General features: G+C 43.1%; 1 pseudogene; it reads right to left on the bottom strand.

Moving 5' to 3' along the window:
• Positions 1-604: 604 nt before the first annotated feature.
• On the bottom strand, positions 605-7,146 carry LOC142431772 (cell division control protein 42 homolog pseudogene; annotated as a pseudogene).
• Positions 7,147-19,789: the final 12,643 nt, after the last annotated feature.

Genomic DNA, 19,789 nt, shown 5'->3' with positions numbered 1-19,789 from the left:
CTGTACCAAGGACCCTGAAGTACAAAGCCTGCCACAGATGAGCACAGCAATTCCACTAATAAGCCTGAGACCCACCTCAAGTTCAGACACCCAGAGACCTACCTCAAGCTCACCCCTGCACACACTAGCTCCCCCAAAGGACTTTGCTAAATATGCTTACATGTACATTTAAGGGAACGTTAGATATTTTTACCCTGTTTGAAAGAAAACAACAGATTGCTATATGATTTTCAAGGACTTAATTTTTAAAAATTCTTTCATAGTAATCACTCTGAAATAAATAGAACAGGGCCTTTGAGGAGTGTAGTCACTCTGTTGTAAGTTGGGAATAGGGGCTGAGGGACATTAGCAGAGGACATTAGAAAACCTCTAATACAAAGTTTATTGGTTAGTCTCCCAGTGGGCTGTGTCCTTATCTTGTCTAGTTTCTATGATGGAGAGAAGTTTAAATGGAGGGGCTAGAGAATTTTATGAAGACTGTGATAACTGAAACTAGGCACCATTTAGTCAACTTTGTATTGTGGAGACTCTGTGTGGGTCAGAGGAGAATTATAGACTCTGCAGAGTTTTCAATGGATTATTTTTTTTATTGCAAAAACGAATTTTAATTTTTAATCTTTAGTTTGATTTAAACATTGCTTTTAGTATGATGCCGACATCAGCTGTGCAGAAAGGCTCTGGAGAGATGTTCATAGCAGCACACACCTGCGGCTCTTCTTTGGTTCTGGGGGCTCCAGGGCAGCCAATATTGCTTCATCAAATACATTCTTTAGGCCTTTCTGTGTGAGTGCAGAACACTCCACGTACTTGACAGCCTTCAGGTCACGGGCCAGCTTTTCGGCAGTCTCTGGGGTGATGGGCTTCTGTTTGTTCTTGGCAAGTTTCTCAATAGTAGAGGGGTCATCTCTGAGATCAATTTGGGTTCCAACAAGCAAGAAAGGAGTCTTTGGACAGTGGTGTGTTATCTCAGGTACCCACTTTTCTTTCACATTTTCAAATGAGGATGGAGAGACCACTGAAAAACAGACTAGAAATACATCTGTTTGTGGATAACTCAGCGGCCGTAATCTGTCATAATCCTCTTGCCCTGCAGTATCAAAAAGTCCGAGAGTATGTGGCTCTCCACCAATCATGACTGTGATTGCATAGTTGTCAAAAACAGTTGGTACATATTCGGATGGAAATTTGTTTGTTGTGTAGGATATCAGGAGACATGTTTTACCAACGGCACCATCACCTACAACAACACACTTTATTGTCTGTATTGCTGAAATAGTATTGTATCCACTTTTAATTTCAAACTCGATGTTGACCTCAGCTTCTCCGCCGGGGTGTTGGCAGCACTGCGCCTAAATGGATTATTTTTCAGAAACAAATAACCAGGACTTTTTTCTTAGGCACCCCTGAGGGGACTTGAAATTTGAACCTTTTAGTTAGTTGACTGAATACATTAACCTGTGTTACATTCAGGGACTCTATGAGAACTGGAGGTGGGTTTATTATAGATGCCTTCCATGGTGCAAGGGGTAGGAGCAAACTGGAGATGCCTGTATTCTACCTTCCTAATGGCTTTTTCAAGGAGCTCTGGTGGTGCAGGGGTTAAGTGCTGGACAGCTCATCTTAAGGTGCATGGTGTAAGCCCACCGGCAGCTTCACCAGAGAAAGATATGGCTCTAACTGTACAGATTCATAGTCTCTTGAATGCCGAGAAGCAGTTCTACTCTGTCCTGTAGGGTCACTCTGAGTTGGAATAGTCTCAATGGCAGTGGATTGAGTTGGGTTAGGTTTAACAATCTTCGCATTTTATAGATCTGGTAGGTTTCAAGTTTACTTCATTGAACTAGAAGATTCATTTAAATTAATTAATTAAACATATACTACATGCCAGGCACACTCTGGGTACTGAAGATGGTGACGGACACCACTTAATAATTTTCACCAAAATTTGTTCTGCTTTCCTTCTAGGAACATGGCTAGGCTCCATTCTCCAGCCTCCTTTGCAGCTAGGTGTGGACATACATGAGATCTCACCAATGGCATGTGAGTAGAAGAGGTCCAAGTCACTCCTGAGCCTAGACCTTAAAATAGTGGGTATGCTGCTTCCTCTTTTTTGGGGGGAGGGGGGCTTTATTTATTTTAAAAAATCATTTTATTAGGAGCTCATACAATTCCTATCCATACATACATCAATTGTGTAAAGCACATTTGTACATTTGTTGCCCTCATCATTCTCAAAACATTTGCTCTCCACCCAAGCCCCTGGCATCAGCTCCTCATTTTTCCCCTCCTGCTCCACTCCCCCCTCCCTCCTGAACCCTTGATAATTTATTATTTTGTCATATCTTGCTCTGTCCCACATCTCTCTTCCCCCACTTTTCTGTTGTATGTCCCCCAGGGAGGAGGTCACATGTAGATCCTTGAACTCAGTTCCCCCTTTCCAACCCATCCTCCTTATGCCCTCCCAGTATCGCCACTCACACCACTGGTCCTGAGGGGATCATCTGCCCTGGATTCCCTGTGTTTCCAGTTCCCATTTGTAACAGTGTCCATCCTCTGGTCTAGCCAGACTTGGAAGGTAGGATTCGGATCATGACAGTGGGAGGGGGAAGCATTTAGGAACTAGAGGAAAGTTGTATTCTTGATCCCTTTATAAAGTGTGAATCCATCTCAGCATCTGTGGGATCCACCTATAATCCTGCAAGTGGTAGTCATTCTCTGGATGACAGTGGAAAGGAACCTGCAAAGCTCTCTTGTGAGTAAGAAAACAACTGCTTTGTCCTTTTACTGCTCTACTGTTGTGTTTCTATGTCATAGCAAGTTGAACTGAGCTTCCGAATTAAGCCTACAAAGAATGACCCAGTGATCTACTTCTCAAAGTCAGTTCATGTAAACCCTATGGCTCACAACGAACTGTTGTCTGACAGAGTGGTGAAAGATGAGTCCCTAGGTTGGCAGGCATTCCAAACATAGTGACTGCAACAAGGGAGTCAAGCATACCAAGGACTGTGAAGGGAAAAGTTTCCTTCTGTTTCACAGGGGTCACCTTGAGTTGGCGATGACTTGATGGCAGTGAATGACAACAAATGCTGTTCTATGCACCCTTGGAAGGAATGCCCATGCTACACAGACAATAACTACTGAAGGTTATCAGAAAGAGTCGCGAGCTTGAGAAGATAGAACACCCAGATAAAAAAAGGCGGATGCGAACACATACCTTAGGAGTAGAAAAATGACAGGAATATAAGAGTTAGGATGATCGTGATAATGAGTGAGGCGGAAAGGAGACAAAGCAAGACCGAGCAGTCTAGATCCAGGGTGAAACTAAGCCAGACAGTGTTTTAAACTGGTATGGGTTAGTGTGGGGGTTTAGAGAGAGATGAAGAAGGAGAAGGAGAAGGAAATCACTTGATTTGTGTATTTCAGATTACTTTGGCTGTATCCAGAAAACAAAGGGTAGGGATCAGCAAAGAATTAGGAAGAATACTTTGGGAAGTAGCAACTGAGGTCTTAAAGGCAGCCAAAAAAGGTGCAACTATTGTTCTCTTCCTATTCAGGGGGATGAAACTAAAATACATGTAAATAAGTAGTTCAATGGTTAATGGACCATATGAACAGCACCAGCCGTGACTCTGAGACCAGAAGAACTAGGGGAGCCTGGCTACCACTATCGACTACTCTGAAAGCAATCACATTAGCAGACCCTGGATAAGGCTGGGGAAAATGTGGAAAACACAAAATCATGAAAAAAAGACTAAGCTTACTGATTTGACAGAGATTGGTGGGACTCCCAGACTATGGTCTTTACTCCTTCGGACGTGGAACTAAACTCAGCCCGGTGGCTCAATTTTCAGTTACATAATAGAAAGGCCCTTAAGGGAAATATTAACATCCCCACTCAGAGCAGCCAATGCACAGAGAGGACCATATGGCCGGCCCTACTATGAGACATGATAGCCCTAACTGACCCATATCCCTACCGGGGATAACACTGGAGACACAGAGTGGGAATTGCACCCAATCTGACTCCACCACACTGAGAGGCAAAACACTAAGGGCCTGCAACACAGCAAGGGGAGCAGAGCAAGGAAGTCCTGAGGGAGTACCAAAAATAGACTGGGGCCAAGGCATGGCACCCCATCAGACTTGAGTGGAAAACACTCCTAAAGGTGAAGAAACAGACCTTGAATTATTTACAGGCTTTTTTTTTTTTTTGGAACATTGGTTTTCTTTGTTGTTGTCGTCGTTGTTTTGACTTTTTTTATTGATTTGTTTTGCTCTGTCTTTGTTTTTGTGCATATTATTATCTCTGCAGATCTATCTAGGTAAGATAGGCTGGATAAACAATCTGTAGGAGAAAACAATGGCACTGATGGTGGGGGGGGCGGGGCGTGGGAGAGGGGGAGGTGGGGGAAAGGAAGTGGTGTTAACTGACCCAGGGACAAGGGAACAAAAAGTGATCCAAAATCAGCAGCAAGGAGGGTGTAAGAGGCCTGGTAGGGATTGATCAAAGGCAATGTAACAGAGAGGAATTATTGAAACCCAAATGACGACTGGGCATGATACTGGACAAGAGCAAAGTAAAAGGAAATAGAGGAAAGAACTAGGAGGCCAAGGGCATTTATAGAGGTCTAAATACAGGCATTCCCATATGTAAATATATTTATATATGATGATAGAGAAGTAGATCTATGTGCATATATTTATAGGTTTCGTATTAAGGTAGTAGATGGACATCTGGCCTGCACTCAAGTACTCCCTCATTGCAAGAACACTTTGTTCTATTAAATTCGCATTCCATGATGCTCACCTTCCCAACACAATCGCTTAAGACAAAGTGGGTGCATAAGCAAATGTAGTGAAGAAAGCTGATGGTGGCTGGCTATCAAAAGATATAGCATTTGGGATCGTAAAGGCTTGAAGTTAAACAAGTGGCCATCTAGCTCAGAAGCAACAAAGCCCACATGGAAGAAGCACATCAGCCCGTGTGATCATGAGGTGTCAGAGGGATCAGATATCAGACATCAAAGAACAAAAAAATCCTGTCATTGTGAATGAGGGGGAGTGCAGATTAGGGCCCCAAAACCCATCTGTAGGCAACTGGACAACCCATTACAGAAGGGTCGCAGGGAGGAGAAGAGCCAGTCAGTGTGCAGGGTAGCAACGACGAAACATACAACTTTCCTCTAGTTCTTAAATGCTTTCTTTCCCACCCAACCCAGGCTATCATGATCCCAATTTTACCTTTCAAATCCTGCTAGACCAGAGGATGTACATTAGTAGAGGTAGGAACCTGAAACACAGGAAATCCAGGACAGATGATCCCAGGACCAGTGTTAAGAGTGGGAGTACTGGGAGGATAGAAGGAAGGTGGGGTAAAAAAAGGGGGAACCGATTACAAGGATGTGTATATAACCAAACTCCTCTCTGGGGGGACGGACAACAGAAAGTGGGTGAAGGGAGACGTTGGATAGTGTAAGATATGACAACATAATACTTTATAAATTAGCAATGGTTCATGAAGTAGGGGGGAGCAGGGAGGGAGGGAAAAATGAAGAGCTGTTATAAAGGGCTCAAGAAGAAAGCAAATGTTTTGAGAATGATGAGGGCAACAAATGTACAAATGTGCTTAACACAATGGATGTATGTATGGATTGTGATAAGATTGGTATGAGCCCCCAATAAAATGATTTAAAAAATAGAACCAAACAAAAATAACACTAGAGAGGTATGCACGCCTTAAAATAATCAACTACCTGAGATCAAAAGTGTAGCATTTTCCCAAGAACAAAGGTCAGAATGGTTCGAAAAAGGAAGAGGACTAGAAATAGGAAAGAGGGAGGAAGTAGAATAAGAGATGTTACATTTTGTGCAATCAATAAGAAACAAAATGTATGTGAATTGTTGAATGGAAAACAGATCCATTCTGTAAACCTTCGCCTAATTTACAATAAAACATTTAAAATAATTTTTTTATGGCTGAAACACTGAAAAAAATTAGGAGGAACAATGAAGATATTACTCCTGTGATTTAGTGAGCAACGATCGTGGCATGGGCCAGGCTACTAAGCAGCCATAATGGAACGTGAAGCTGGACACAGAATGTGTTTCAGAAGTGAAGCCAGTGGGTCTGGGTGAGAGAGCAGACAAGGTGAATGAAAAAGCATTCATACCTTAAACACGTGGGCAGTGGTGCCATCTATTGAGCTAGGGAGACTGGTGGTAGGGTGGGATGGGGGAGAAGAGTTTTTTTTTGGAAATCACAAGATCTGTTGTAAAAGTGCTTGATTTCAGATGCTTACTACAGGTTAAAGTAGAGAACCTGGGGCTTGGGGGTGATAATATTGGGCATCTTCAGCACATGGACTGAATTTAAAATCAGAGAATCAGATGGGTCTATGCAAAGAGAATGGGTAAATGAGAGAGAGAGTCTGTGGAAAAAGTCAGATGAGTACAGAAGACATTTAGACATCTCTCAAGTAATCTCTGAGAAAAGCAACCCATCAGCATTTCTTGGGTGAAGAAAATGACCACAGTCTTATTGGTAATTCCAATTGACATCTAGAGGATCCCTCAAGTGGACAGGTACTGTTGGCCAAGTTGATCATTGAAAATTTCAGAAATCCTGTGAGCTGATTGTTAGATTCAGTTGTTAAGGTAGAAGCCAACGTTGAACCACTTCTGCAACAGAAATCAGCAAATGCTCCAAACCAGGGTTGGGCTGTTCTGGGGTTTTTGTTGTTGTTCTTGTTGTTGGATTTTTCTGAGAGCCAGCTAATCAGTGCACTACTGGGTCCTTCCCATTCTATGTCGTGGTGGTGGTTGGTCAAGTGTCAGAGAAACGGAATCTGTATGTTCTTAAAGAATGTCATTCCTGTTTGAGCTGACTCCAACGGCACGTAATTTGCAGCACAAAATGACATGGTCCCATCAACCTGGAACTCTCATCACACTGTAACCTCAATCTAATACAGTTCCTTAACTGTCAAAAGGTGGATGGTAAATGTCAGAGGGTCTTAAAAGTTCTGGAGAAAAGTCAAAGGGAAGTTATTGGATCCAAGTATCCATATCTTTGTGGCCTTAGCTCTTAAGACAATTAGGGAGTACTGTCTCTACAAAGTAGTCCTTACAAGAGAGCTGGGCATTCATGGAGTCTCTTGACTCTGGGCCCTGGAGGAAGTACTAAAATGGACCCATGAAACAGGGTAAGAAGGCCAAAAGAACTCAAGTTCCTGGAAGCTTGGGGCATTTCTCCAATCTTCCCCTAAGTTTCTGAGTACAAATAGCACCTCTCCTTTGAAAAGATAGCAGTCTTGTTCTTTATAGCTCTTCTCTTTCCTTTTTTTCCTTCACTCAATATCAGTATTGTCTTTACCACACCTCTTTCATTGACTCCAAGATGTGCCTTCATGAAGGTGCAAATGAGTTGATTAGTTTATTCAGGGGTATTGACAAGCTGCAGCGCACTGAAGCATGCAGCCAATCTCCCTGCACGCTTGAGTGGGCCGTGGCTACCTTGACTGCTTTCAATAGGAATCGAGTGCTGGTTTGCATCAGCGTTTGAGACTTGAGAGATGTGTCATTCTAGTATCACCAGGATTATGATTTTCAAAATAGGTAACTGTCTGGCTATAATGTTGCCATCAAAATTCCAGAGAGACTCAGAGGAGGCCAGCATCCTGGATGCTGGGCTTGTAGTAAACAGAAAGAAGTTGTCGCATGATCTCTCATGCACACCAGCACACAGACATCCATACACACACACCTATAAACAAAACCCATGAGCCTTCCTGATTGAGATTCATGTAGACATGAACCCATTCAGAGGATATTGAGTGTGTGGGGAATCACCAAGGCATCAAATCTTAAGTCCTCATTTGTCTGGTTTTTCAGATAAGGAGATGGTTACGCAGAGAAGCTAAGTGTTTCTCTCAGGCCACACAGCTAATCAGAGCACAAGTGAGTTCTTGACTTTCTAATCACCAGTTCACAATGTTCCATTGCTTAGAAGCAACCTGCCCAGTTGGAACCAAATAGCTGAAATCATTGATGAGTGAGTGAGTATGTCTTGGCTGGAATACGAGAGGAGTTTGCAGGGATATTTTCTCCCCGCTTTGTGTTTTCACATCTCCCACAAGACAGGAATTAACAGGGAGAAATAGCTGAACCATTCCCTCAGGCAAGTAGATCTTCAGAAAAACAAAGAGCAGTAGCTCAGTCTCCAAGGGGTCAGTCTGATTTCCTCATCTCAGAAGCATCAAGGGCTACATTTTCATATCAACTATGTTCTGATTTTGCATAATCTATAATAATGTGATTCTGAATGCATTTGAGCAAATGCAAGATAGAAGGGGACTCTCTTGGCTCCTGCTGAACATCTGATCTGTAAAACCCATAAGTAGATACAATGGGAAGTTCAGTAGCAGAGAGAGTAGACAACTTCCCATGTCCCCCCAGGACACAGAGGTCCTTCCAAGTTGGAGGCTCATCATTTGTTGTTGTTGTTCTTACAAAAGGAGTCACACTGTGCAGTTGAAGGCTCACCTTTGCTCTTGTGTTTAATTGCTGCAAAAGCCATTTATTACCATGATTTCTTTTCCAGAGAGAACTAGACCTTGCTATGTTTGGCTCCTCTAACTGCCCCAGAAATGATCCCTGTCACCTCTAAATAATTCTTTATCAGTTCCACTGCTACATATGTCTTCAGTTCAGAAAAGTTCTCTTGAAAGGAAGTAGAGCAGGAATGAGGCTTTTATTTTTTTCCTCTTTACTTCCTTCTCCTCTTTGAATTTTGCATAAAATGCCCTCTCTGGCCCACATAATGAGAAAGGATCAATCATATATCTTTTCCAGGGAACGTCAGAGGCCATTCCAAGCCAGCTTGCTGTCCTGCTCATCTGTACACAAGGCAGTGCTTGTGAAATTGCTTTCCCCCCCGGAAAATACATTCCTTCCCACCTTCCTCAGATGGCTCTCGCAAATGAAAGTGCTTTGTCATTTTTAATGCCCAGCGCTCCCTCATTCCCCGCTGCCTCCAGTCACAATCCATCTGATAAAACCCATAGGTATTTGGTTTAAAGGAAAACCACCGTGAAACCAGAGGACTGTGGGAATCTACCTGCATCACCTCCACATGGTCTCCTTATATTACTCGTGTAAGAATGGCCATGAGGAAAGGGTCTCTCTGCTCCCTGGGAATCCCCCTAGGCTTCTCACAGCCATCAGACAGACACACAAAGATGAAGGAGCGGATGAACTCTCAGTAAAAGATGTCCTCCTTAAGACGGAAGCAACAGGGCCTGCCCTATTTCTCGCAGGTCAGTTCAGGAGATCCCGGGAAAGAACACAGAAGACTGTGCTTTGTAACTGGGAAATTGCACTGGAAACTAAAGTTATTGTTATTTTCAGAATGTTTCCAGCATATGATTTGTCACAGACACCTATCATTCTGCTTAGATAATTGGGTAATTGCTCCTCATGCTGGAGGGAGCAACAGATCCCTTTGAAATGTTAGCACGTCTGTTAGCAAGGTTAGCTCACAGAACCCTGTTAAACAAAGCTCTGATTCCAGCCAGGTGTGCAGATGCCAAAGGACTACAATGTCTATCCCCACTTCCCCAAACAGTAACTACATCAAGCTTTTGCCACGAGTCAGTAGGATAACCTGATTCTAGCACTATAAAAAAAAGACACCTTCTAGAATTTAGACAAGGGCTAGCCCACTAGGATTCAAGGGAGTGTCAGATCAAAATGTGTGTGCACATGTCCAAAAGTTATTTCAAGGCAGAACTGTTGCACCATGTGAACCTTTCCCACATGCCTACACTCACTCAAACCTATGAGTTTTAACTTTTCCACCACCCTCCCATCATTCACTTAACCACAGCTTGTAAACAAACACTTCAACTGAAACCAAATAATGCAATTATTCGGAGGGCCCCTTTGCTTCTTTTCTAAAACTTGAAAATCTTTGTGATGATCGTGCTTCTAAAGTTATTTACGATGAATGGCAAGTTTGTTTTTCATTCTAAAATCCACACAGGCTGATACTTTAGGAAAATGCATCAAAAACTGAATTGCTAAAGATATCAAATGTCACTTTGATGCCACAGCAACGCTAGAGTGCTTTCAAAGAGTTTATACTCTGTCTCTGAATTTCTGTAAGTAACTTGATGAAGGATGCTAAGAAATGCCTCTCAGGCCAGCACTCACCGATGGCCCACACTTGACCAGCAGAGATACTGAGGTAAGTGCCTTGTTCTCTTACCAATAGTGGCTCAACATCCCACTTCCTAACTGAGAATGGTTTTATAACTTCCATGTTTCAATATTTTTATTTAAGAGAGGAGAGATCTGCACACAAAGCCTTCAGCTAAGTCATCAATTGATCAATAAGATGTAGGACACAGTTCATGAAAATAAGTGTTTCCAAAAAGAAAATCAGAATGTGCTGCAGAGATATACAGAGGGCTTGGGAGAAGTTGTACTAGAAAACTCGTAACGACCTGACAGGACAGAGTAGAACTGCTCCTGAGGGTTCTGAGGCTGTACATCTTTATGGGAGCAGACAGTCTCAATTTTTTTCTTGTGGGGCAGCTGGTGGGTCTGAAATGTTAACCCTGTGGATGGCCGCCCAAGTTAAGAGTTGAAATAGACTCAATAGCAGTGAGTGAATGAATTATACAAAATGGAAGAGAAAATAATACAATCAAAGAAAACTGATGATGAATGTGAATTCTAGGAGGTAGTTAAGATACAGCTGGACCAAAGAACAAGGATGTGAAATTGGCAAGATAGACACACAGCCATGTGTACACCAAATATATACACCAGAGCATACATACACACATACCCAATGGTATGCACACATAGAACAGGTATGCACATATATACAGGTATGTGCAAGTGAATATATTTGTGTGCATGCATAGTCCATCTGGTAGTAGGCTGACTGGAGAATACTAAGGAACGGCACCAAAAAAGGTTGAAGGAGCATTTTCAGAAAGGGGGGCCCAATTTATTTCCACTGTTGTAATTTGTTTGTTTGTAGAGAGCAGGGGATGTGATGGAGTGAAACACTGAGGGCTACGATTCCCTTGCCTGATGAGTTGGAGAGAAATTGTTAGTAACCAAGACTGGTCCCGCAGGGGTTCATTAAGTGACTGGCCCTCCACAATATCCTGTCATTTTCAACCTGGATACATCAACATTAGCCAGCTTTGCGATATGCAATTGTGTGCTTGCGAGTGTGTGGGAAGGCACAATCTATCTGCTTGTTGGCGTGTGTGTGTGTGTGTATGTGTCTGTGTGTGTGCCTTTGCTGATGGATAAGTTAGAACATGAAGGCCAATGCAATTTTTTTTTAAATGCAAAAAACAAAAGGTGCAAGTACTGGAAACACAAATTTGCTCTTACACTTAAATAATACCCAGAGTTGAACAACAGAGGAACCAAGAGAGGTTCTGAAGCAGGCAGGCAGGCAGGAACAGGGAAAAAGAAAGCCGCCACCAGAGGAGAACTCATCCAAGTGGTGAATTTGTAAACTGTCCTGGAAGGGACCAACTCTAGACTTCTAGGTTCTAGAGTTAATAGGAAGGGTGAGGAATAAATCCAGGCATCCCCACAGGTCTTGGTTCTGGTGGCGTTTAGAATCACTGCTGCTTCAGCTTTGGGATGCTTCTGTGCCAGCAAAGAAGGAAGAAAAACTCCTGTGAGGAATTTTAAGGTTAGGAATCCCATTGGAACCCAAAAATCCAGATATAAATGTTTTCTATGCCAACTAAGACTTATTTAGTGAGTGCACTGCCTGACAGAAGTCATGAAATGTGCTTCCCAACCCAGGGAGCAGGGGCCAAGCCAAAGCAATCTCCTTAGACAATGCAGCTCAACCCTGGCTGCATTTGGCCTTATGTCGCTGGACTTGGACTTGGACGCACAAAAGAAGACTTGTTTCCCACTTATCTTCTGTGGTTTGTAATGGCTTTCCAGAACAAGCAATCACACTGTCAACCCTGCTATGAGCCCCCTTCAACTCGTTAAAGCATGCATGATCCAGAGCTGTTGATGAGCAAGACTCTAGGCTCAAACTTGGTGCTGTGGGGATGAATTCTCTCACTTGTATATCTTAAGTGGAAGGTTCCACAAAGAGACTACTAAATCACACTACCCACGTGTTTGCCGATACACGAAGATATTCAGGGCTAAGTACAATTCCTGTTGCTGCTATGGCTAATTGCGATCCTCCATTGAGTCCTTTGCTCTTTGTATATGTAATATCATTTTATTCATCATAATAAGCAACATAAAAAAGTAAGATGGTAGCTATTGTTAGGTGTCGTTGAGTCTGTTCCATCGAGTTGGACCCTATGTACAACAAAGCAAAACACTGCCCAGTTTGTACCATTCTCACAATCACCTCTCTGCTGAGTTCATTGTTACAGTCACTGTCAATCCATCTTGTTGAAGATCTTCCTCTTTTCTGGCTCACTTTACTAAGCATGATGCTCTTTTTACAGAAACTTGTCCCTTCTGATCATGTGACTTAAGCATGTGAGAAGAAGTCTTGCTATCCTTGCATTTAAGGATCACTCTGGAAGTAGACAGCCTCATCTCTCTCCCATGGAGCAACTGGCAAGTTGGAACCATTGACCTTACAGTTAGCAACTTAGTGTATAGTCCGCTACGCCACCAGAGCGCCTTCTAAGGAGGATTCTAGCTATACTTCTTCCAGGATATATCTATTCATTCTCCTAACAGTCCAAGGTATATTGAGGAGATTGCTAATTATATCCATTTTACACAAGTGTCTTAAAAATCAGGATATCCCAATGACCTAAAACTCACTGGCATCAAGTCAATTGTGACTCATAGAAACTATACTTTATAGGACACAATAGAACTGCTCAGAAAGGCTCCCAAGAACTTTCTCCTGTGGAGAAGCTTATGGCTTTGAACTGACAACCTTGAGATTAGAAGTTCAATGCTTAACTCACTGCAACATCGAGTGGCAAATGGGATGGAACCACCTACCCTTAGATTAGAATTTCAATGCTTAACTCACTGCAACATCGAGTGGCAAATGGGATGGAACCACCTACCCTTAGGTTAGCAGCTCAACACTCAGCCCACTGTGTCACCTGGGCTTCTTAGGCAGAAAATATGACTTATTTTCTTAATCTTAGGAGACCAGAATTAAAATGAATGTCAATGTTTTGATTCAGCACTCTCGATTTTTCCAATGTCTACTAGGAAGGTTGAGGGTTAGCTATATCTATTTATAGGATTCTGGATAACTTTTAAAACTATTTCATGACCCCATGAGACATGAAGTGCCTACCCACACTTTCTACCTGTGGAGTTTAGTAGAAAGCTACTATCCCATATATAATACACTACCATACGGTGATAAGGTTCTATAACTGTGTGGATTAGTAGACAGAGGCCTCATCCCAGTAACCTCAGTACCAGAAACCTCTTGGGATGTATGTGTCCCACTAATTCTATCCAAATCCATAATAAGAAAAAAATGTGTTTTTAATGTTTAAATTTTTCATTTCATTCTGCATGCCTTCCATTATGAAAAACATATGGTTTCAACACAAACTTCAAAGCAGGGCAATAATTTGAAATTTTGAAAAGGTCGGGGGAAAAGAAGACAACACAAAATAACACCAAAAAATTCCCAAAGACCAGAGCGCACTTCCAGCAGAAGCCAGTTCTAAGGAGGACTGCTTGGAGTTGTTTTTGTACCATGGCTCCTTATCTGTATAAAGCAAAGAACTTCTCCAGGTATTAACAGTGGATTCTCAATCTCCTCAAGTAGCAGATCTATTAAACAGAAACAGATCAAGGGGAGCAGGCCAATGTAATTAGACATCAGTATTTTAAAAAGTAAAAACTGTCTCCAATTTTTTTTTGCATTCACTGAAATGGGCCCTGCACATCAAAAATGTGATGTCATGACAGCTTCAGACGGGATGCTTTTGATGCATTATTAACCATAAAAAAGACATTAAATACCAGGTTTGAATGCCATGGGGATGCATATTTCACTAGGAATTATTTTTCAATGTATGCTTAAAGTTTATTTTGGTAAACAGATGACTGGAGGCTGTCAGAGCAGGAGTGAGATTTATGTTCATTTGGAATCTTTTTGAAAGCAGCGGAAATGACTGGGACCTGTTGTACACCAACAGCAAAATATAAATCTTTCCCCTGGCTCCAGGGGAGGCTGGAGAGTGCCACACAAACAATTCCTCCTCGGAATGTGGTTTCCAAGAGGCAGTCAGTGCTGATGCCCACAGGGGTGTTCGCCTGGCTGGGGAGAAAAGGGGCTGCAGAGGGACACGCATTCCATTGTCTCAAGGAGGAAGAAATGGCACAAACATCTGGACTTGGAAGCTGACCCTGGGATGCCCTGCTGGATGCTTTGTTTAGCATCAGCTGGAAAGAGAGCCTGGGATTAATTCCCCCATTTGAGAGTCAACCCCACATAGGCACCAAGAATGATTTCCTTTTGTCCAGACACATTTCTGGTGATTCTAGTTTTGGACACAGAACTTCGAGACCAGCACGGGTTCTTTGATCCTCCATGGACAATGGGCCCTTCCTTGGGGTCTCTGCAGCCAGAGCAGTCATCACAAATTTACAGTTGAGGTAGGACCAGTTGGCGCTTCGTTGGGCCTGAAGACAAGTGTCCAGTGATATTTAAGGAAGTCTCATCCTAAAGACATATCTATTCTGGCAGATACTGACAGCTTAATGTAGTGCTCCAGGCCCACACACTCATATAGAATGCAATAAATACTGTTTAATGCTTGTTACACAGACACATAACGACAGGTTCAGCGTCAAGTGGGCGCACCTAGCACACATGATTCTGTGAAATACTGTGCCTCTGGGTGGAGAACTCGGAGTGCCCAGATGTTACTAGAACTGCAGGGCTGTGCAGTGGCTTTTCTTGGGCCAGTGACCCATGACTTGCATTAACAGGACATTTCTGGCAAGAAGGCTGCAAGATAACCCAGACCAGTGGGGGAGGTGTTTTCTTGTTGTGGCCTAATCTTTATGAGTTTTGGATTGGATGGGGTGGGCTTATCAGGCCTGGTTCCTGAATGTGACACTGCATCAGCAGCTGCATTTGTGACAACCGTTTCTTAGAGTGACAATTAATTGAATTAAGAAGGTTTGGTGATGCCTCAGAAGGCCACTGTCTCTGGGCCAGTCGTTTGTGACAGAGGAGGGTTTTGAAGCACAGGGTGCATTTGATGCTGCTCAGAGACCTTTCCCTTGTTATACCTGAAGGGATTCTCTGGTGGGTTCAGACCAGTGATGCTGCCAGACATGCTGCAATGCCTAGGATGGGCCCCTTACTTCAAAGGGTCAGCTGTGCTGAAAGGGACAGCAAAGGTACCTACTATGTTTGGTGATTAAGAAGCTAGAATTACAGTTCTGATAGGCACCATCCAAATTTGATTGCATAAAAAGGGTGGGAGGGGCCTAGCGGATGGCTTTCCACAAATGGTGGTTAACATTTATGTCATGGAAGATGCCACATCAGTGATCTTCGTAGCTGACATTGTATTCAATGTGGTGGAAGAAAAGGCGGCACAGGGCAGATTCATGACTTGCCCATGGGCAGATGATGAAGACCCTGGCAGGGTCAGGAGGAACCCACTGACTTCTCCTCCTCTAAGTTCCCCATCTCTGAGCCAGGTGTTAGAACCAGGAGATCACACGGAACACAACATTCCCTCCCCCATGCCTTGCCTGTATATAGAGATATAGCAAAATGCAGGTTAAGTTGCCTTTAATCTTTAATTCATACACAAGGATGTGCTGCACAGCGTGAAATAAAGAGTAAACTCCAGAGACAATAAAGTTCTATAGGTTTGGCCAGTTCTTCCTTTTCAAAGACGGGCAGCCTGGGGAATTGCATAGATGGCCTTCCATTGCCCTCTCAGATTCTTTTTATGGCAAAATGCTCACTTTTATCAATTCCTATGCCAGCCTCTGATTCCCACGGGCTTGGAGAAAGCAAACAGCAGTTGAAGGAAGTGCACCCACCCTTCTCTTCTAATGGAAATGGAAGGCTGGAAGGCTTGGGCCATAGAGGGAGTGGTTGAGGATGGAGAGAGGAGGAGGCCATGGAGGTCAGAGGCTACTTTGGGTGAGGCTGGGGGAAAGCCGCTTTGGCTGCAAAAGCCTGTGCGGATGCTTTTTCTGCTTGACTGGAGGGATTTGGGCTGGGACCTAAGTGAATGGATGTACATTCCAAGTCCCCTGCAGGCATTTTCACATGAAGTGATATCAAACCATATACCAAGAAGAGAATTCTACTATGCCCACCATAAAAATAGATGTATAGAAAAAATGATCATGGGGCAGAATTGACCTGAGAGGGTGAACTAAGGTGGAAGAAATCAAACAGCACCAGCCTGAATCGCTGGCAGGGTCCTGAGGTCTAAAGCCAATGGGGCAACAGAGAAAGAGGTTTCGATGCCAGAAACTCTAACCAGCAGCAGATGCAGCTGCTACTGGTTCCTCATTGACACATCCGCCCTTCCTTTTCATCCCAGTCTGCTCCAGCCAAGAAACAAGGGCAACACAGAATCCCAACAGCTGGAAGTGCTGTGAATGTGGAGCAAGCATCTGGAAGCAACCTCTAGGCTGGGAGTACTCACTCCTTTGGGAAAGAGAGAAAGGCACACAGAGCAAAGCTTTAAAACTCAGTCTCCAACTTGCTGAACCTGGGGGCTCTTTAAGCTTGAAGCTGGGGAAGTAGCAGACTTGACATTTCCCTTGGGTGACCCTGAGGACCAGACCTTTGGCCTAAATGCTTTGTGAGAAGATTTCTGAAGAACTGTTCAGCCATGAACAGAAGGGAGCTAAGTGTAGTGACAAATAGGACCCAGGAGCTCTCCAAGAAATTCTCTGGGAGAGGAACACAAGCTTCATCAAATCCCAGTGGAGCTAGCCAGCGTTGTCCTCAGATGCCACAGTGGATCAGACTTTACAGACACAAGCGTGGAGATTCCAAAAACCAAGTTGGCTCTCTCTTCATTTGTGTCAACATGGTTTTCTGCAAGGGATTCCCATTGTTTACTTGGACACTTCCTTCTCTGCATTCAGCACTGGAGCTCATTTGGCGAAAGCCAGCTATGGAGAAATGAGAAGTGTTCATTTATCCCCTAGATGGGGATTCCACTCACAATGAGTAGCTCGCTTGCTAAAAAAGGAAACTTATTAGTACCCTTCTGCTTCTGGTGCCAAGTGAGGCACTGCAGCCAGCAAGACCAAAGGACACGTGCTGCCCTTTAAAAGCTTATTGCACCCTGGAGACCTGAATGCCATAGGCGAGTACAGAGGAGACACGTGGACGTAGGATTTTCAACTGGGGTATACCCAAAGACAAGAAAAATTGGTTACTATAAGTTTGAAGACAGCTATGCTCTGGATAAGATAATAAAAAAACCTTGACTCACAAACATCAAAAGTAGAAAGTTGTCCTTCACTTGCAACTCTTGTCTAAGAAGTATCTCCAGTTTGTACTTAAAGTTTTATATGTCACCACCTTATATAAAACCCATCTTCTGCTCCTGGGTGACTCTGGTTCAAAGAGATAGCAGCTAGTGGGTACGAAAAGAACCAATCACAAAAGGCCACATCCTTTGATGCTGAGAATATTGTTAGAATGAATAATGGCAATGGTTATCATTGACCAAAAGCTGAATTTTATACTGTGTATAAGTATAGTATCATCTTGTTATTGTAACAGCCCTAGTTGCTCAGTTTTGCTGATATAGAAACTAAAGCAGAGAGATGAAGTGACGTGCCCTGTCCAACTTCACATGGGCAAGCCAAAATGTCAAACTTTTGATTTCCATCCCTACCTCACACCAATCAGAACACAGAGTACTAAACTGTAAGATGACATAACAGTCTTCTTTTGTAGAGTTGCCAGTGGAACTTAGAACATCAAAATACATCTTTGGTGACTAGGATCTATGTAACTTTAATGCTGATGGGACACTGTCAAGAGGGACCAAAAAGTATGTGAGCTCCTGGATGTGGCTGAGTCACCCCAGTGGCTACTATAGAATTAACTGAGGATGCTCATGGTAGAATCCTAGGTTACTGACGTGGCAGAGAAAGAATGGTCATGCATGGGAATTGACTTCAGAAAAGCTGACCAATTTCTGCCCGACAGTGTCCTACTCATTAGCCAGAAATAGTCTCAGTTCCTTGGGTTACTGTAGCCTAGGATTTAGAGGTGTTAGTAATTAAATTGGTAAAGACTGGTGCATCATCATTAAGAGATTATCAGAAATTGGCACTTGCACCTTGAAATATACACAGTAACTATTCTTGGGAGTATGCTTTTTAAGGGTTTTGAACAAAATTAATTTTATAAATAGCATACACCTCTGTAATTTTAATGCCCATCAAATAGGAGTGAATGATCTTACAAAAATTCTTTGCATAATCTTTTCATGATCACTTAAAGTGATGTATGACCAAATAGTATCATATAATAATGGTTGCATGGATGAGACTGAAATCATAAATGGGGTTGTCTGTGTGTGCCTTTCATAAAGTTAAGTTTTTTAAATTAAAATTCATATTTATGGTGTATCTTAAAACTACAGCAAAAAAAAGGATATTTTGAACCCTGGGGAAATATTTGAATGGAGCTACCCAGTGGCTTCTACCTATAGATGGGACATGTGTTGGGTGGTTTGTCACAGTCCCCAGTTCTACTTCACCCATTTCCATGGCCCACCTGGCACCTCAGGCATTTGAGTCGGTGACCTCCAATCTATACTGTAGTGGGTGCTTCCACTTGTACAAAGAAGTCTGTCCTCAATTCCTTAATTATGCTCTCGCTATATACTGTGGTTAAAACTAAAAGAAGAGCAAGTGAAAATTTCAGACTGGCCGACACAGGGAGCCTTCCAACAGCATTCTAATCAAAGCAATGTCAGAGAGGGTTCATTCCCTGCAGCCCACGCCCTCGGCTCAAGCTTTCCCCAGTCCACATTAAGGGTTGTGGTTATAAGACCATAGACTGGGTGTCCTAGCTCACTTTCTTGTGGACACAGCCCTTCTACACTACTCCTTCCTGCTTATAGTCCACACCTCTCTTCCCTCCACCCTCCTCCCCCTCCAGCATCCACAGCTGCTGGAAAGGATGCCCCTTATCCCATTCCATCCCTGCCTCATACTTTGCCTCAGGGCAAGGTCTTTAGTGTTAAGACTGGCAATGGCCTGAGAGAAGAGGCCGAAGAACCCCTGGGGCTGCTATTAGTATGAGACTTTAGACACATTACACCTTAAATAGGCTTCTGTGGGCTGGCTGGGAGACACAACCACTGTGTATACACTGCTTCTCAGGGAAAATACAACCAGGTTCACACTAGCAGACTATGAACTTCTGCAACTAACCCATTAGTAAAGTGATGTTTGGCTATATAATTCTAGGAGATAATTGAGCTCTCCATTTGTAACTTAAGCTTTCTTGGAGCAAGACGGGTTTTTCTCTGCACCTTGGCTGGGAAATAGCAATAGAGATCCTTATATATCTTAAGAGGAGAACTTAATTCACCAAATATTAGTTGAGGACCTACTGTGTGTAAGGCTCTGCTAAGTACTGGAGGGTAAGGGTGGGTGGTGAGAGCAAAATGCTGCCTTGTAGGAATTCACAATCTAATGTGTATGTTGAGGGGGCGTGTCAAAAACAAGCAACAACTGAGTACCAGGCGATTACAAGTGATAAACTACTCTAGAGACTCAG

This window comes from Tenrec ecaudatus, chromosome 18, assembly GCF_050624435.1.
Source record: "Tenrec ecaudatus isolate mTenEca1 chromosome 18, mTenEca1.hap1, whole genome shotgun sequence".
Classification (NCBI taxonomy): Eukaryota; Metazoa; Chordata; class Mammalia; order Afrosoricida; family Tenrecidae; genus Tenrec; species Tenrec ecaudatus.
This window is presented reverse-complemented; position numbering and strand designations above follow the sequence as displayed.